This window comes from Eschrichtius robustus, chromosome 2 (assembly GCF_028021215.1).
Source record: "Eschrichtius robustus isolate mEscRob2 chromosome 2, mEscRob2.pri, whole genome shotgun sequence".
Lineage (NCBI taxonomy): Eukaryota > Metazoa > Chordata > Mammalia > Artiodactyla > Eschrichtiidae > Eschrichtius > Eschrichtius robustus.
In genome coordinates, this window is record NC_090825.1 from 17682641 (window position 1) to 17702205 (window position 19565).

At 36.8% G+C, this 19565-nt stretch overlaps 1 long non-coding RNA gene across 12 annotated transcripts in view; it reads left to right on the top strand.

The window, feature by feature from the left end:
* Positions 1–19565, top strand: part of LOC137759205 (uncharacterized) — a 520553-nt gene that overhangs the window by 273649 nt on the left and 227339 nt on the right. For all 12 annotated transcript variants that reach the window (XR_011073052.1, XR_011073057.1, XR_011073048.1 and 9 more), the window contains one exon: positions 2669–2823. This is a non-coding gene — a long non-coding RNA (uncharacterized lncRNA). The remainder of the gene's footprint in view (positions 1–2668; positions 2824–19565) is intronic.

The window sequence follows — 19565 nt, forward strand, 5'->3', positions numbered from 1 at the left end:
CTTCTTCTTCCTCTGGGTTTTAAATTTTCCTTTTTCCTTTTTAGAATCTTGAGATGGAGGCCTAGCTTATTGATTTTTTAAACTTTCATATTTAAATGATAAAGTATATCCAAAGACTGTTTTGCCTCAATCATATAAGTTTTGATAAGGTAAATTTCTATTTCCATACTGTCAGTAATATATTTTAAATTCCCATTGCATTTTTTTAATCAAGTGTTAATTTAGACACGTACTGCTGATTCTCAAACACATAAGATTATCTCATCATTCTTCGCGAAAACATTTATTCATTTATGTATGTTCACAGAACATATGATCCTTTGTGACTTATTGAGACTTGATTTATAGCCCCAAAGACTATGTATTTTAGCTGCCAGTTGTAGTATTCTATAAATTTCTGTTAGGTAAGTTAGATAATAATATAGTTTAAAACTTTTATATCTAGAACAGATATAGCAGAGGAGAAGGGGTTGAGAGGTGGGCAAAATGGGTAAAAGGGATCGACTCTGTGGTGATGGATGATAACTACACGTTTGATGATGATCACGTTGTGTATTGAATTACAGTGTTGCACACCGGAAACTTTCATAATGGTATGCATCAATTTTACTTCAATAAAAAATAAAGCTTTTATAGCATTACTGATTTTTTTTTGTTTTTAATTATGAGAAAATCCTATTTGAAATAGCTGTGGTTCATTGTATATTTTTCTATAAGTCCTGTTAATTCTGTCAATGTTTTAAATGTATGTTGCTTTGTGTTATTACTGGTTATTTTCTAAATTCAGCTTTTTAATCTTTAACTTTTCAAAGTGACTTAAATTATGCCAATTAGCCATTATTGTAAGTAAAATACCATGTATTGTTGTTTTGTCCTTTGTACTTCGGTTGTCACTCATTCTCCTTCTATTATGTGTTATGTATCCACAGTGTAGTTTTTTCTTTAAAGAGTTAGTAACTATTTAATATATTTTATAAATATTATTTTATAGTTAAATTCACAATTTCCCTTTCCGGTGATCTTCATTTCTTCCTGCAGATACGTACATCAGTAAATTTGTGCTCATTTTTGTTTGTTTTGGTTTGGTTTGGTTTGGTTTTCTTCGTCTTATCTGAAGCGCTATCAACAGTATTCCTTGCAGTCTGGTTCAGCCAGCAACAAATTCTGCCTGTTCTTGTTTATTTGAAAATTTCATTATTTAACCTTAATTTTGGAACAAAATTATTAGTAGATATAAAATTTGGGGGTTACACATTTTTCCTATAATTTCATTAAATATATGATTTTATTATCTCTGGCTTCACTTGTTTCTGATGATGTTAGCTCTCATTCTTCTTATTGTTGTGCCAGAATATAATGTATTATAATGTATTTTCTGGTTAAATATTATTTTCATTTATGATGTTTGACTATGATGTGACTTTCTTTGAATGTATTCTATTTGTGTCTTGCAGAATTTTTTAAAAATAAGTTTTTGTTTTTAGAAAAAATTTTAGATTTATAGAAAAATTGAAAGGGTAATACAGACAGTTCCCATATACCCAGCCCCGAGTTACATTCTGCACCCATCCTGGATTCCCCTGACCTCTTAAATGATTTTTTAAAATTTGTTTATATTAATATTTACTATTTGAGCTGTAAAGCTCTATGGAATTTTACAAATGCTTAGTGTCATGTATCTGCAATGAAAGTATACAGCATTGTTTTGAAACTCTGAACATATTCCCTGTGTTTCCTCATCATTTCTAGCCCCTCTTTAATCTACTGGCCATTACTGATTTACCATGCCTATAGGTTCTGTCATTTCCAGATGTCATATAAGTGGAATAATTCAGTATGTAGACTTTTGCTACTGGCTTCTTTCATTTTACCCTATACATTTAATATTCATCCATATACTTTCATGGCATTTTAGTTCATTTATTTTTCTTCATTGAATAATATTGCACTGTTTGAATGTACCACACTTTGTTTATCCATTCATCTATTTCTCTCTTGATTGTCTTTGTCCCTTGTGAAATACCAGTTGACTGCATTTCTGTGCATCTACTTCTGGGCTGTTTATATGGTTTAATTGATCTATGTGTCTATTCTTGAGCCAATATCATGCTCTCTTGATTACTGTAGCTTTATAGTAATTCTTGAAATCAGGAATTGTTAGCACTACAGCTATGCTGTTAATCTTCTATTATTGTTTTGGCTATTTTAGGTCTTTCTCCTTTCCACATTAACTTGATATTAGTTTGTCAATATCAAGAAAATAGCTCACTGGAATTTTGATGGGAATTGCATGGAATATATAGATACAGTTAAGAAGAATAAACATCTTAATAATATTGATTTTTCCAGGCAGTATACACAGAATAACTCTTGATTTATTTAATCTTTGGTTTCTTTTATCAGCATTTTATAGTTTTGCACATATAGTTCCTATACATATTTTGTTAGATTTATATTTAAGTACTTCATTTTTATGGTACAATATACATGGTATGTTTTTTTTGTTTTTAATATTAACTAGAAATTTATTTTATTTATTTATTTTATTTATTTTTGGCTGTGGTGGGTTTTTGTTTCTGTGCGAGGGCTTTCTCTAGTTGCGGCAAGCGGGGGCCACTCTTCATCGCGGTGCGCGGGCCTCTCACTATCGCGGCCTCTCTTGTTGCAGGGCACAGGCTCCAGACGCGCAGGCTCAGTAGTTGTGGCTCACGGGCCCAGTTGCTCCGCGGCACATGGGATCTTCCCAGACCAGGGCTCGGACCCGTGTCCCCTGCATTGGCAGGCAGATTCTCAACCACTGCACCACCAGGGAAGCCCAACATGGTATGTTTTAATTTCAAATTTCATTGACTTATTAAATGTATGTGTGTTTATATTTATATGTACGGTATATATACAAAATACATATATATGTATGTATAGCATATACACAAAAATATATACTAAACCATGAATCCTGTGACCTTGTTATAGTCCTTTATTATTTCCATAATTTTCCAAAATTATATTTTTCTGCAGAGACAGTCATGTCATCTGCAAGTACAGACAGCTTTATTTAATCCTTTCCAAGCCAAATACTTTCTCTTTTTTTTTTTCTTGTTTTAATGTACTAGCTAAAAATCTCAGTAAAACGGAGAGTAGGAAGAGTAAAAGAGAATATCTTTCCTTTTTTCTGGATTTTAGTGAGAAAGTTTTCAACTTCTTAACATGATATATAAATATTTTTATTTCACGTAACGCTTGTGTCTGGTTTTGGTATTATGGTAATGCTGACCTCATAGAATGAGTTTCCTCAGCTTCTATTTTCTGGAAGAGATTGTGGTAATTGGCACCATTTCTTTTGATTTGGTAAAATTCACCGGTGACTATCTGAACTGAAGGTTTCTTTTTTGGAAGGTTTTTGATTATTGATACAATTTTTTTTAAATAGATATGGGCCTGATCAGATTACCTGTCTCTCCTTGTGTAAGTTTTAAGCATTTGTGTCTGTGAAGAAATCATTCTGTTTCATCTAAATTATAGAGTTCTGCTTGTTGTTCTTTACTGCCTTTTTAACATTCATGAAACAGGTCAGGATGACCTCTCTTTAATTTCTGATATTGGTAATTATTTTTTCTTTTCTTTTCTTTTTCTGTTAACCTGGCTAGAGGTTTATCAGTTTTGCTGGTCTTTTCAAAGAAGTTTTTGGTTTCATTGATTTTCTCTACTAAAGTTTTCAGTTTCAATAACTTATGCCCACGTATGTATTATTTCTTTTTACTTTCTGCTTACACTAATATTAAATTGTTCTTCATTCTCTGGTTTCCTGAGGTGGAGCTCAGATTCCTGATTATAGATCTTTCTTCTTTCTGAATATATGCACTTAATTTTCCTCTCAGCACTGCTTTCTCTGTATCTACAATTTTTTTTAAATTTTTATTTCTATATAATTGCTTTTTAAAATTCCTCTTGAGACTTTTCTCTGTGATCCACATGAGCTTGAGAAAAATGTATATTTTATTGTTGTTGAGTGGAGTATTCTATAAATGCCAATTATATTAGTTTGATTGCTATTACTGTCCAGGTCAAGTCTATCCTTACTGATTCTGTACCTACTTGATCTATCAGTTTTTGCTTCACATATATTGAAAGCTTGATGTCAGATTCCACAACTTTAGGAGTTTTATGTCTTTTTGGAGAATTGATACTTTTATTAATACGTAATGTCCCACCTTTTCCTTGGTATTTTTAATTAAAAAAAAATTTTTTTTAACATCTTTATTGAAGTATAATTGCTCTGCAATGTCGTGTTAGTTTCTGCTGTATAACAAAGTGAATCAGCTATATGTATACATTTATCCCCGTATCTCCTCCCTCTTGCATCTCCCTCCCACCCTCCCTATCCCACCCCTCTAGGTGGTCACAAAGCACCGAGCTGATCTCCCTGTGCTATGCGGCTGCTTCCCACCAGCTATCTATTTTACATTTGGTAGTGTATATATGTCAATGACACTGTCTCACTTCGTCTCAGCTTACCCCCACTGGAATGGTTTTGACCCAGAAAGAATGTCACCAATAAACAGTCTCAGTATGAAACAAGATAGAGAACAACCCCTCAGGGAGCTCACTGTAAGGCTGGAGGCAAGGCCCCTCCTACACTTTTCTTCACTCCCACATGGAGCAAAAGACTCAGTTATGTGTTTATTCCAAATCTTGTAAAGCAGCACTGGCTGTAGGGGCTAACCCTGCCCTTTGTTTCCAGGTGTCCCAAGCTGATTCTTAAATCAGCTTTGTTGAAATTAATCTGCCTACTCCAAAATTTTTAGTTTAGTATTAACTTAATATGCCTTTCTTATTCCCTTTACATTTTTTGAATTATTGGAATTTATTTTTAGAATAGTTTTGAGCTTGCAGAAAAATTGAGCAGCATGTTCAGAGTTCCCATATACTCCCCCTCCCACTCCTTCCCTTGCCCTCATTATTAACATCTTGCCTTGGTATGGTAAGCATGTTAGAATTGAACCTACATTGATACATTGTTATAAAATAAAGTCAGTTATTTTAAGGGCTCACATTCTTTGTGATCTACAGTTCTGTGGGTTTTGTCAAAGGCATGATGTTATGTACCCACCATTACCACCACATCATGTGGAATAGTTTTACTGCCCTAAAAGTCCTGTCTGCTCTAGCTGTTCATCCTTCCCTCCTCCCCTCCCCAATCCCTGGCAGATTGTTCTTTTTTTCACTGTGAATATGATAAATTCCAGATTTTCTCCAAATATGTTATGGCAGATTATACTCCAACACATGGAAGGGAAGTATTATCACAGTAGTTTTTTTTCAAATATAATCAAACTGGGTTTATGCCTCTCCTACAAAGATTGATAATAATAAAGTATATTGTCTCTAACACACTTGTTCACCTGAGTTTGGATTATGTAAGAACTACTGAAATAGGCCACCAATCTTCCAACTCTTGTGCTAGAAAGAGCCTCTTTTTTTTTTTTTTTTGTCTAAACCATACTAGCCTCTGATGAATTCAGCCAATTAAAGGAACTAAAGGTTTCTTTTCTCATTGTTCCTATGATCTATATACTCTGTGTGCCTACAAGATGCCAGTATTAAGAGTTCATTCCTTGCATATTCTCTGTCCATCACCACTGCCCTATGCTATGAGGAAGTGCTTCTTCTCCACCCCTCACTTGGGTTACAGAAGGATTAGTCTGTATAACCACTTACTCTAGGCTAAGTGAGGTCTCTGAGTGCCTCATAAGGCCTCTTTAGCCATAGTTCTTGATGCTCTGGACTTATTGGCATGTTCATAGGAGTTTTTGTGGAAATGTAGTTACCTGGAAGTGCTGAGGTGTTTGTTCGCTTGTTTGAAACTTGAGTAACGTAAACACCTTGTTCTTCTGCTTAATCCCCAAGGATTGACATGGGGATGGTTCAGTTTCTCCTTTTAGTATATTCAGTAGACTAACGCAGCAATGTGCTGTGTTCTCCTTCAATAGTCCTTGTTGCTCCCATTTACTACCCACATGGTAAGAAAACTGTCCTACGTGTTTATCTCAAACTTACATGGAGAAATTTGAGAAGAGTCAATTAGTAGAACCATCCATAATGTCAACTACTAGTAAGGGTCTATAGAGGCAAACATAGATACATATATCCATATCTGTCTATCTATCTATCTATCTATCTATCTATATCTCCTCTGGAAATTTTTTTCCGTGATACATTAGTTGGTGGGAACGAATTTTTCATAGAATATGTAAAGGCCATTCTGTGTGTACATGTTTGTATATATTTCATAATTTTCCATGTATATGTAGATAGAAATCTACACACCAAAGTTCTACTTCATTTATGTAATTATTAAGGTTATTTTTATGATGAAATGTGAAGATTTCAAAGAATTTTTATCTCCTAATTTTCTCCCAAATATTAATTTAATTATATAGGGGAACATGTAATCTAAATTCCTAAATAGTTATATCAATATTGATGCTAATTTTCAACGCTTTTTTTATCAAGTGTATATATTAATAAGATGTGTGAAATTTTTTAATTCTAGTAATAGCTTTAGGTATAGATTTTTTTTTTTTGATTTGTATGTGTGTGGTGTGTTTTATTATATATTAGTCTCTTAAATCAAATAGAAAACAAAAAGTGGAGCTACAAACCAAAGTTACAACAGTATTAGCTTTTCTCATCGCCCGTCTATCTACTTTTGCCAGAGGTCTTTATTTCTTCATAAGGCTTTGAGCTACTGCGCAGGGTCCTTGACTCCAACCTGAAGAACTCCCTGTGGCAGGCGGGTCTGGTGGTTAAGAACTCTCTCAACTCTTGATTAACTGGGAATGTCTTGATTTCTCCCTCATTTTCGAAGGAAAGTTTTGCTAGATATAGGATTCTTGGTTGACGGTTTCTTTCCTTCAGCACTTGAAGTACATTGAGCCATGCCATCTGGCCTCCGAGGCTCCTGATGAGAAATCTGCTCATGACCTTCCTGGCAAATCTTCTCTCAGCTTCATAGAACTTTCATAATGTACCTTATCGTGTCTTATGCAGCAGAACATTTTGTATAGTATCGTGAAGTCAGTTAAGTTGTAACATTATTTTGAGACCAGAATTTAAGGAAAAGGAATTGAATATTTCAAGTGTAGACATTATGAGGTCTTTAAAGTTATTACAGATTTTCAAACTAGAAATAAAAAGGCCGCTGAAGTATCCTACAGATTTTAATTTATAACAAAGTGAATACCAATATCTAATAACACACGTAAAGAAAAATTTCTTTGGGATCCTTTTTCCTAAGTGTAAAGGGGCCTTGAACTCAAGAAGTGAGAGAACCCCTGTGGTTTACCCCCAGCTGTGATGCGTCCATTTCTTGCTCTGACCTCAGAGTGCACCACTGTGATGTACTTCACAGAGCCCTGTAAAAGGGGCAGCTGGGCCCAGGTTTTTGGTCCTTAGAGCCCAGGAAGCTGCTTTTGGTGACCTGACGGCCTTGGACCTACAGTTAGCTTGTTTTTTCCTTGTTTCTGCCATTTTGTTGATTTATTTTTCTCTTTTCTCTACTCTTTTTTATTTTTCTCATTTTTCTTTCTTCTTTGCCTTCTTCTCATTTTTCTCTCTTTATCATTTCTTTTAGTTTTAAATTTTTTCTTCTCAATTTTTTGGTGTTTCTTTTCCATTTCTTCTGCTTTCTTTTCTTCCTTTGTTCTTTTTCTCATTTGTATCTTAATTTTAGTTAGTATTGCTAGATTAGTACAGTTAGCATAGTCAGTACTGTTGGTATAGTTAGCATAGCTGGTGTAGTTAATACTTGATTAGCATAGTTAGTGTAGTTAGTGCTAGTTAGCGCTGTTGGTACAGTTAGCGTAGTTAGCGTTGTTAGTAGAGACAGCACACTTAGCACTGTTAGTACAGGTAGCATTGTTAGTTAGCGTAGTTAGCGTTGCTAGGTAGTGCTGTCAGTCAGTGTAGTTAGCAGGTCACCATGATGCAGGGCCTCACAGCCAACTCTGCTGACAAGGAGGCTCATATTGATGGCTTTGAGATCCTCCGCACCATTGGTGAAGGCACCTTCGGTAAAGTGAAGTTGGCGCGGCACATTCTGACCGGGACACACGTGGCTCTCAAGGTGATTAAGAAAAGGCGTCAGAGCGTCGCAAGTGTCCAGGCACTCTTCCGGGAAGTGTGCGGTATGAAGATCCTGAATCACCCCAATATTGTAAAACTAATGGGGGCGATTAACACAGAGGAGGCATTTATTCTGGTGATGGAGTACCTCAGTGGGGGGGACATGTACCACTATTTGAAGATCCATGGCCGTATGACAGAGGTGGAGGCCCGAGGCCCGTTCCAGCAGCTGCTCTCCGCCCTGCAGCACTGCCACCAGAGGGGCATCGTGCATCGGGACCTGAAGCCACTGAACCTCCTCTTTGATTCCAACATGAATATCAAACTTACAGACTTTGGCCTCAGCAACAAGTGTGATGACTCTGGACAAATGGACACAATCTGCGGCACACCCCCTTACTCTGCCCCGGAAATCTTCCTGGGGCAGAGCTACAGCGGCCCTGCGGTGGACGTGTGGAGCCTGGGAGTAGTGCTCTACACCATGGTAACTGGGTGCCAGCCCTTTGGGGGAAAAGACTACCAGGAGCTGCGGAAGCAAGTCCTACAAGGGAAATACCACATCCCACCTTATCTGTCTTTGGAGATAAGGGATCTATTACAAAAAATGATTGCCCTCAACCCCAGTGACAGAGGCACCTTACCTGACCTCATGAGGCATGCTTGGTTAAACATGGGCCAGAAGGAGCCACTCCAGCCACCCTGTGAAGAGGACCTGAAGGTGACAACGGTGACGACTCCGGGCTTGACTTGCAACCAGATCCAGGATGCTGGAACAGGCAGTGTGAGCTCCAAGAAACCCCAGGTAGGGGCCTCCATCGTAACTGTGAGGCCCTTGTGTCGCGGGGACCTCAGCGGCAGTGAACTTGAGCCTTCTCCAAGCCCTGTGGTGTCCCCCCTGAAAAGCAGGTGGCTCTACCAGGGAGAAAACGTGCAGCTGCAGGAAGACCAGCAGGCGGGGCAGAAGACCGGTGAGTCTGCCTGTCCCCCACCCAGCCTGGAGTCGAGGACTGCCACCCCCAGCCCAGCGCCCCAGTGTGGCACTGGGACATCCCCCTCCACCAGCAGCAGGATTGGAGCCCCAGAGGGAACCAGCTGCCCCCCGGGTGTGTCCAACACTGGAGGGTCCTCCCACACTGGGCAGCCTGAGAGTGTGTCCTCATCCACTCCCTCTGGCCACAGCCGGAAAAAGCAAGGGGTGGCTAGGAGAACCTGGAACTTTGTTTTGAAACATCTTTGTTGCAAGCTGCCCAGCAAGAGGCGTCATAATAAAGTGAGCCCATGTGAACCCCATGCATGACCGAGGCAGGAAGGTCAGGCCGCCGCGCTCCCTGGGGCCCGGTCCAGTGGAAGATGAGTGTGTTCTCTGCGCGGCCTTCAGAAGCATCGTATCCAAGACCCTGGCCAGCTCAGAGGATGGTCCGGAGCAGCCCGGGCGACCGAAAGCGAGGCCACCGTGGCTGCAGGTCTGCCCCTCAACCCCCACCTGGGTGAAACTTCAGAGACTGGACTGTCATTCCCGGGTCACGTCTCCCCTCCCCCACTCTTCTGTCTTCCGTGTTGGTGGGGGAGGGGGATAGTTCTTGTTCCAGGAACTCCTTGGTTCTTCCAATTCTAGTTAATAAACTTGATGCTCGGGCTTCCCTGGTGGCGCAGTGGTTGAGAATCTGCCCGCCAATGCAGGGGACACGGGTTCGAGCCCTGGTCTGGGAGGATCCCACATGCCGCGGAGCAGCTGGGCCCGTGAACCACAATTACTGAGCCTGTGCGTCTGGAGCCTGTGCTCCGCAACAAGAGAGGCCGCGACAGTGAGAGGCCCGCGCACCGCGATGAAGAGTGGCCCCCGCTCGCCACAACTAGAGAAAGCCCTAGCACAGAAACTAAGACCCAACACAGCCATAAATAAATAAATAAATACTTTAAAAAACAAAACAAAAAAAATTGATGCTCCAGAAAGATGTATCACACTGTGCTTTGCATCTGCTGTGATGTATAGTGCTCAAGGACACACCTAGAAAGACAGAAGCTGAGAGATTGGAGTGTGGATGCAAAAATAGAGTTACTAGGAATGGGAGAAGTACAATTTAAACTCAATTACTGGGGCGCACACTTCCACTCCAGCACAACGCAGTGCTTTACATGTTTACATGGCCCCAAGGTATTATAGGACACATTCCCATTAGCTCTGTTGCTTCTGGGCCGTGCTCAGGAACTAGGTCAATACATATGCTCCTGGGTGGGGATCCAGCCTCCACATTGCTCAGTTCCATCCTTTTCCATAAGCCCGAGCTCACCCCCAGCCTCCTCCCCACAAACAGGTGGAGGTCAGCTCATGACTCTCACAATCCTTAGGTTCTTCCAACCTGCTTTCATCCTTGGTCAAAACCAGCCAATTGTTGGCTTGTCTTTCCCAAAGTTATCATCCTCTTTATTTCTAATGTGGAACACCTACCTCTTTATTCAATTTCAGATTTTATAAAATACTGGAAAAGTCTTTGGCTTTAAGCTGCTTTTTTCTGCTTTCCTACAACAAATGTCCATTGAGAAAGTAAACAGAAAATCATTATCTAATTGAAATTGTAGGAGCAAATATATGTAGAAAAAATATATATACCTTAATACTGTCCCATTTGTATACGTATTTCTGATCAGTGCCATTTGTATAGCTTCACTATTAATTGTCAATTCCTTTGGGGTAATCTGGAGTCCCTACTGAAATGCAAACATTCTCTGAGAAAACAGCACTGCTATTACCACTTAACTATGCTTTAAGGTAAATTAATTTGTCAGCTTTGTTGGTATGACCACTGACAGTCACTAGACTGCAGCTCGTTAACATTGGTTATAAAATGTGTTTTGCTGGAGGGCGGGGGAGAGGAAGTTTCTGAGCCCAGTTGATATTCTCAGACTAATTCACAGTGTGGTCTTGGGGGCTGTTCCTGTCTCTGGAATAGAAGCGGCCAGAGAGTGAAGAATTACAAGAACATTTACTTCCTTCATTTCCTCTTTAGTTCTAAATATATCTCAATTTCCAAAAATAAAAGGCTATGTAATATATTTCCAGTTTTTCTTTATTAATAGGATCAGTAAATAATTAATAAAAGCAAATTAAAAGTGAACTTGTCACAAAGGGAACAATCCTTTGTCTGACATTAGTGAACAGCCTGGTTTTTAATATAAAATACTTTATAAAAGAAAATTATGCTGAGTTGCACTAAGGGTAATTAACTTTTCAGATGCAATAGCTTTAAACTATTTATGTTGCTTGAAAATAATTACTTGTAAGCAATTTGTTTCAATTTTATAAACTAGGGCCAGTTATTATAGGTATTACAGAAGCAGTAATTGCTATTCAGCAGGGTGACACTTTGCTCTGTCCTCTCAGCGACTCCTGGTTGGAGATACGGGGGCACAGGACGGTAGGGAATTTGTAGCTGCTTTGCTTTTAACATCATTGTGTTAAGGCTGCAAGAGACTAGCTTATAAACTATGAGAGTCAGGCAAAGAGTTTGAACCTACACTATAAAATCCTGTAGTTCTACCCTCTTTACAATATCTGGCAAATCATTCATTTCACTAGGTTTATAGAGAGCCATTTAGTAAAATGAAATGGGTATCCTATGGGTAAAGATTTAATGTCTAGTGCAATCTAGGGCATTATAGTGCTACCTTCCAGCTCTTCTCTCCCAGTGTCTTATACTGGAGTTAGTGATGTGCACATATCTATTCATAGTTCCTCATTCCAATGAACTGTAAGGTCTTGAAATTGAAGGCATGACTTAGCAAAACTTTTTTCAAGGAGCAGGCACACAGAATATGAGTGCTGATTACATTTCATAATTAAATTCATTTTTTTTCTAATATAAACATTGAATTTCTCCTTAGCTTTCATACTAAGAAGACCTTGCAACTCACAAGATTTGACAAATAACTCACCTCTTTGATTACATGTTTATTTGCATATTACTTTTTACCTGATATGAGAATGAACACAGCTAAATACAGTTGTACTGGGAGCTTTGTACACATGTGGAGGGATGAAAGAGAAAGGGTGTCGCTAACAATGGATTCTGACAGCAAGAGAGAGGCAGGAGGTCCTTAAGGACAATCCCTATTATTAGTTAGTGGTGGAGCTGAGGGGGGTCTGTATTCCAGTGATGTTTGTTTTTGTTCTGTTTTTATCCTCATAATTGTGTATCTGAGCAGCAACCCCCTGATTGGTTTTGTATTGGTTATTAATTATTTACTAATTATTAATTATTAATACAACCTCTATATATTTTGTAAAATTTATCTATATTTTATAAAACATATTTTATGTTATTTATTAGATAAAACTTTTTGTAATCTTGTAAAAAACATTAGCAAGGGTTAAAATGATCATCCAATTTTTTTTTCTCTATAGTAAATATAACAGGGAGTTTTGGAAGAAAGAACCATTTTAATGTGTGTAATCTTCCTAAACTGTGGGAATCCATATGAAAATGCCAGGCTGGCCAAACTTATTAGATACATAAATACATACTCGTTAAAATGTTGAATGATGGTTCAAAATCATGGCTCAGTTTGGAACCATGACTAGAAAGAGCTAGGAGAATGGCAGTTAGATAAATACTTAGTATTTCTAAAGGGATGTGGGACACAGTACCTCTTAAACATGGCATGCCCAAGAGTCACATGAAAAGGAATTGTAGTAAAGGGGTTTTGACTTTTCAATTCTCATTCAAGATTATAAACCAACTCTGGAATCATATGTGAACCATACCTAATCCTTGCTTGTTGCTCAACCTATTGTGTCTAACTCTGAGAAGCAGATTTCAGAGGGACAAAGGGAAAGAAGTTTGCAACACTAGGCCTATGAATTAAGCCCTGCTTAGTTCTCCTCTTTGATTTTACTGTGTACTGATATAGTATACGTCAAAGCATTTTATATAATCTGCACACCAAATAATTCACACTGAAATGTAGTTATGGCACTAAAAATATCTTGCCAAAAGCCATTCTCCACAGAAGAGGAGTGAATGTGTGTTCCCAAACTTAACTTAAAGTGATAACCTTATAAAATCCTTTGAATATCGGATGTGACTGGTGTGTAAACTAGATAGTGTCCTATTCAAAGATGCTTCAGGGTGTTTCCTGAAATAGATGTACTTATTTGGATTGGCTATATTTTCTGTCACTCCCTGTCTGAATTACAGGAAGCACTTCATCATTAGGTGACCTGATTTGACCCCAGTTCCTCTCCCACAACTTCTCTATATGGTAGCCAGAATTGTCATTAACAAACAGAAGTTCAGTCTTTCTAAATTAGCTCCCATTTCACTCTGAATATAAACCAAACTCTTCAAAATGACTTAAAAGCCCCACATGATTACCCCTCCCTTAGTTCTCAGACATCTCACATCACTGAGATGCAGCGGGAGCTCCGGTTCACCTTCTGCTTCTCCGGTGACACTAGCTTCATAGCTTTCTCCAAACATACCAGACAAGTTCCACATTTAGGATTTTGCTCTGACTCTGAATGGGTCAATTTTCCCCAAATATCTTCATGGGTGAAGTCCCTCACTTCTTCAAACTTTTGGCTCAACTATCACCAAAAGGAGGTCTACCCATACCAGCCTAAGTAAAAGTATAATCCACCCCCAGGCCCCGCCTACAATTGAAAACCCTTTCCTTGTTCTTTCATTCCATAAGGCTCATTGCCTTTTAATGTAAAATATCATTTATGTGTCCATGTTTATCATTATCTGCTGCCCCATCGCTTCTAGAATATAAGCTCCACAAAGGCAGGCATCTTTGTTTGATTCACTAAAGTATCTTTGGAAAGTGAAATAAAACCTGGCTCATTGTGGGCCATCAATACATTTTTTTTTTTAAGTTGAATTAAATGAAAAGGAGACAGGAACAAATCATGTTTTGGCCTACATGTAAATGATAGCATTAAATTGTCAATTGTCCTTGGAAACAATTGGAGAAAAGTTAGAAAATCATTTTTTTCCCCCTTTAAAAATCAGCAAATTGTATAGAATTGAGAATTTACCTTGGAGCAATTTAGAATCCATGTGTTGTTTGAATTTTGACTAAGCAATGTCTTTAAGTTCACCAAATTAATCAAGCAAACAAACCTGAGTCTAAATGCAGACTTCCTTACGAAGTACATATTAAATGATCTTACAAGTATAGGAGGGAACTGCTCCCAGAGTAGGGTTGACCGGTGTCAGAAGCTAATAAAGGTTTGAATATTAAAATAAATAGAATTAAATTAAATTAAGCATTAATGATCATGAACAATGAAGTAAGTTTCCAATGCTATATATCAGAAAGACCTTCAAAAGAAAAAATGTCATTTGATTAGTTTCAGTAAGCTTTATTATGCTCAACAAATCAAGGGATGATCTACTTAATTTTTCATATTAAAAGTTTGTAATTTTCATCTAGTTTAATGTTCACAGGCTTTCAGAATTTTTGTTCACTTGATATTTTTTAATTAAATCCTTAGGTTGTGAAGTTTTTCCCTTAAAGTAAAATCTTCCTTGCATTTTACAAATAAAAGTTACCTGTTGCAATATTCAAATAACATATATTATGCCTCTGCTCCGTCAGCATATTGACAGATTTGCTGCTGAGACATAATGGGTTGTTCTCTTGGTTAAGTCTTAAACTATACTGAGTATTACATATGAAAAACTGCAAGTAGTGATTTGATAGAATGTCCTCACCTTCTTTTTCCTGTCCTTTATGTTTCATTATGAGGAATTGAAATATAACCCTAAGCAAGACCCCGTTGCAAAATCATTCCTTTCCCTTTTGAGTAATGATTTTCTGGTAGTGAAAATGTGAAATAATGAAAAGGTTAGAATATGCTTTAATTCATTCTTGCAAAGGTTACGATTACATCATTATTTGGGTCAAAATCAAATCATTGCTTCCATTCTTCATATGTTAGATTAGTGTCAGATAAATACAGCATAGTATTTGTGTCAACACTTAAGGATAATATGTTATTGTAAACCTTTATTAATCTTAATGACTTTCAAATGTACCTCGTGCTTGAATATTTATTTCTTTAAATGTCAACTCACCTTTTAAGCTATTGCTCATGTAAACCAAAAAGCAATCTACCTAGACTCAGGAAATGTTTCTCATGTGGCTGTTTAAACATAGCAACCAGGATGTAAAGAGTTTGAAAATCAATTACATGCTTTCAGAATCTAATCAGCAACACTTGATTGGAAGTATCAACCCACAAGTACAGAAAAAGGAAATCGCTTCAATAAACGTCACTGATATTTCCTAGCATTTTGTACTTCGGTACCAACAGGAAACTAAGAAATGTTGCTAGGATGTTAGCGTCAAATGTTTCAGCCTTTATGACCATTCATTTTGAATATATTTAATTCATTCAAACAAGTAAGGATTAGCATCATAGTAAACTGTCACCAGTCTATGAATAAGCAAGTACACCTATGTCTCTTACCTCCCTGGGACAATTACACCCTCTACATGGGTCTGTATTATTATCTCTGAAACTCTCCAGTTGCATTACTGTCACCCATGTGCTTGAAAATCCAGGTTTACTGTCAAACCATAATAATACAAAGAGATTTAATCTTTTGAACTGTAAAATATATTAAATCTAATAATAGGCTTGAAGAAAAAAATCCACACCACATGTCAATTAAAACTTCCTAATCTGAACATATGTATGGTACATTTCTATTAAATTTTTGTTTGTTTTCTCAAAGGATTATTATGTTCTGTATACTTAAATCTAAAATGTTGCTATCTCACAGTCTTAATAAATAATACTCTATGGCTCCTTATTAACTTTAAATGATTTTTAAATTTTAAAACTGATTAAATGTTTAATTTTATTTTTATTACCATTTTTTATCCTGGAGGGACACTTGAGAAACTGGTCAAGTCTCAGAAAATCTCTATGTTAAAAAAAAAATCTCTATAGAACACTATACATAAGAATGATTAGTAATTGTAGATATCATAGCCTGCAAATAATTTTCAATGATCTTTTAATTAGACAACATTTTCCTCTAGGTCTGTTTATTTTGGCCAATGTATAAATTCTAGTTTTATATTTAGTTTTCTCTTCCCACAAAGAACACCGACTCTAATGAAAATTATTAATGTAGGAATAGGAAATTGCAGCTTCTTCCTCCCTTTTTTCGTTAAAAAAGGTCTGCTCGATACTGTTTCTTTATCTAACTAGGCCTAAATATAACAAATTACTACTATACAATATTCTAGTGAGGTATGTTTTCTGGCATATAACATGTAAAATATTAGGGCTTTTTGGCTTGATGTAGTTCAGTGATTTAAGTTGAATAAAGAAAAGGTGGATATATTTTCTGGAAAAATAAATATATAAAAAGCAGATACTAGAGGGGAGTTAACACTTAGAAACAGAGAAAACTGCAGGGTAAAAGGTGAGTTTCTCATTTGTTTTGCTTTTAGCCTGAGACTACTCCAGAGTTACATCTGACAGGGAGGCTAAAGCTTCAATAGAAATCAGCCTCATTCTTGTGGAGAACTAGAAGACAGAGTTCAGGGCAGTCATAGCTTCTGGAATCTGAAGGTGAAAATGGCAGAAAGTACAGAGTTAGGGAGGAGAAGCCCCAAACTCTGTGTATAAATTTTACCCAAATATCTGACTGACCCCTGAACCAGACAACCATGGGACTGACTTCAAAAAAGCCAGCTACAGCTCAAAGAATAGAACGTAAATTTAGCTGCCTCCCATTTCAAAGCAACCATTCAAAGCAAATGGATTTCAAAGCAACCATTTTAACTACTCATCACAATATTCTTCTTCTTCTCTCAAAGTCAAATTTTGAGGCTGAGAAGATTCAGAGAAAGGAACCCTTCTTAATCATATACTTGTATTTAAAGGAAGGGGGAAAAAACTGCACAATTTTGTTGGTCAGATCTTCCAGTTGGCTTACAATAAGTCTTAAGACTTATTGATATTCACTCTATCTCTGATTCCCAAACAGCAATAGGAGGATTTCAAGATTTCATTTTGCAGCATGATTTTTGTATTTAGTTTCTGTAAACTCCAAAAATCTTATGCTTGAAGAAAAAATATTTTCTCCAGGGTCTGGTGGAGACTTGTGCAACTGGATAATGTCATGACAAATGACTGTTAAGTGGACTAGTTTCTGTAACCCTTTTTCATCTTCAAAGCACTCAGCAAAATCTGCTTATTTTTAGTGGCTTAAAAAAATAATATTTATCTTACAGTTCTGAAGGTCTTGAAATCCCGCTGGACTAAAATCAGCAGAAAATCAGCAGGGCTACATTCTTTTTGGGGTCTGTAGGGGAAAATTCTTTCCTTGCATTTTCCAGCTTTTAGGGACTGCCCCTGTTCCTGAGCTATGGTCCTCTTCCACTATCTTCAAAGCCAGCAATGGAGGGTTAAGCCCTTCTGACGTCACATCAAGCTGAAAATGTCCTCACATTTTTTTTTTCTGACTCTTCTTTTATGCCTACTTCTTCCATTTGTAAGAAGCTTTGTGATTCTATTGGGACCACACAGGTAATCCAGGATAATTTCCCTATTTTACAGTCAGGTGATTAGCAAACTTAATTCCCTCTGCACCCTTAGTTTCTCTTAGCCATGTAACCTTACATATTCTCAAATTCTGAGGATTAGGATGTGGACATCTTTGGAGGGCAATTATTTGGGTTACCACAGCACATATACTATATTTGGGGAAATAAATCTTCTTTAAATTTTCTCTTGTTGAAATTCTAAGAACATAGGGAAATTACCAATGTATATACTTTTACAGGATGTTGGAGTTTATTCTTATTCAAGCAAACATTGTCCTAAACCTGCATAATATTAAAAACCATAAAGTCGAATCATTGAAAAAACGTGTGAATTATGAGAAGAAATATCTCTAAAGCTCATGTCAAACTTACTAGACTGCTATATATTTATGAGAAACATTTGTAAACTGTGAATAATAACATCTCTTTTACATTCTTCTAAATCTTCAAAAGTCATATACGTGTACACATGTACATATAGTCACACACAAACATAATGCACAAACATGTTTACATACATACGTGTGTGAATACTCATATACACTATATATATTTTCAATCCTCTTTTTTCCTCAGATTCTGCATTTACAAGTTTGCCTACTTGCTAAAATTTATTTGTAACCCCCAAATCAGTACTTGCAGCACTTTCATCATCCTTCAAGGACACGTGCAGAGCAGCAAAAAAATTGAGTTGCCTGACTCAACTCAATGAGTTGAACAAGGCAACACTCAGCTTTCTTGTTTCAGCTTTTGTACTGAAAATAAACGTCTCTTTTTTGTGGCCTATTTAGTGCCACATTTTTTGCAGTGTTCTGCTTTTTGTTGTTTAAAATGGCCCCTTAATGTAGTGCTAAAGGGCTGTATAGAGTTTCTAAGTGCAGGAAAGCTGTGATGTGCCTTACACAGAAAACAGGTGTGTTCAGTTATAAGTTATAGTGCTGTTGGTGGTGAATTCAATGTTAATGAATAAACAGTATATGTTGATCCCGGTGTCATTAAATAGAAACACACATAAAACAAGGTTATGTATTAATCAGTTGATGAAAATGTTGTGACCAGCGGCTCACAGGAACCTAATCTTATATTTCCCCTAGAAGCAATAGTTCAATGTTGTCTAATTTAGTATTTACACAGACTTCATAGAATGTAACTACCATAAATAATGTGAATTAAATCTCTTTACACACACACACACAACGCACACACACACACACAGAATCAATAGAATAATTGATGGTTTAAAATTTGGTAACATGATTGGTACACTCGATTTTCTAAAACAAATATAAATCATAGCTAATTACCAAGTATATAGAAGAATGAAAGGGCTTGGCAATTAAGGATGACACCAGTGAGGCTATCTTCAATCCTTTACTTCAGTTTTTTGCACCATCTAGAGGGAGGTTTGTGAGTAGATAAACTCATATGGATTAGAAAAGTACATGGTAAACTTTTACATCAGATGTAATAGAAGAAACTTTCCCAATACGTATATTCTGAAAGAGTATTTCCTATTTTTCTGGTTTCAGTAAACAGACTAATTTCTTTTAAAAAAATCATTTATAGCCATTGTCAATAGTATAAATAAGAAGACCAAATCTAAACCTCATGTCCTTTTTCAATTTCAACAATGACTTATTGATAAAAAAACTACACACGTGGAAGGGGAAAGCAACAGATAAAATCAATGCTAAAATGTAATTAATCTGTAATCTGCTTTATTTAACCTCATAAATCAGAAATCAACTGCTAAATATATTTAGAATTCTCATTTACATTTGAATTGTGTTCCCATAACCTTTTAATCTAACATGTATTTTAAAAGTAGAAATTGCTGTTTATTAAGAGGACTTTACTCTTAGGTACATCATCAC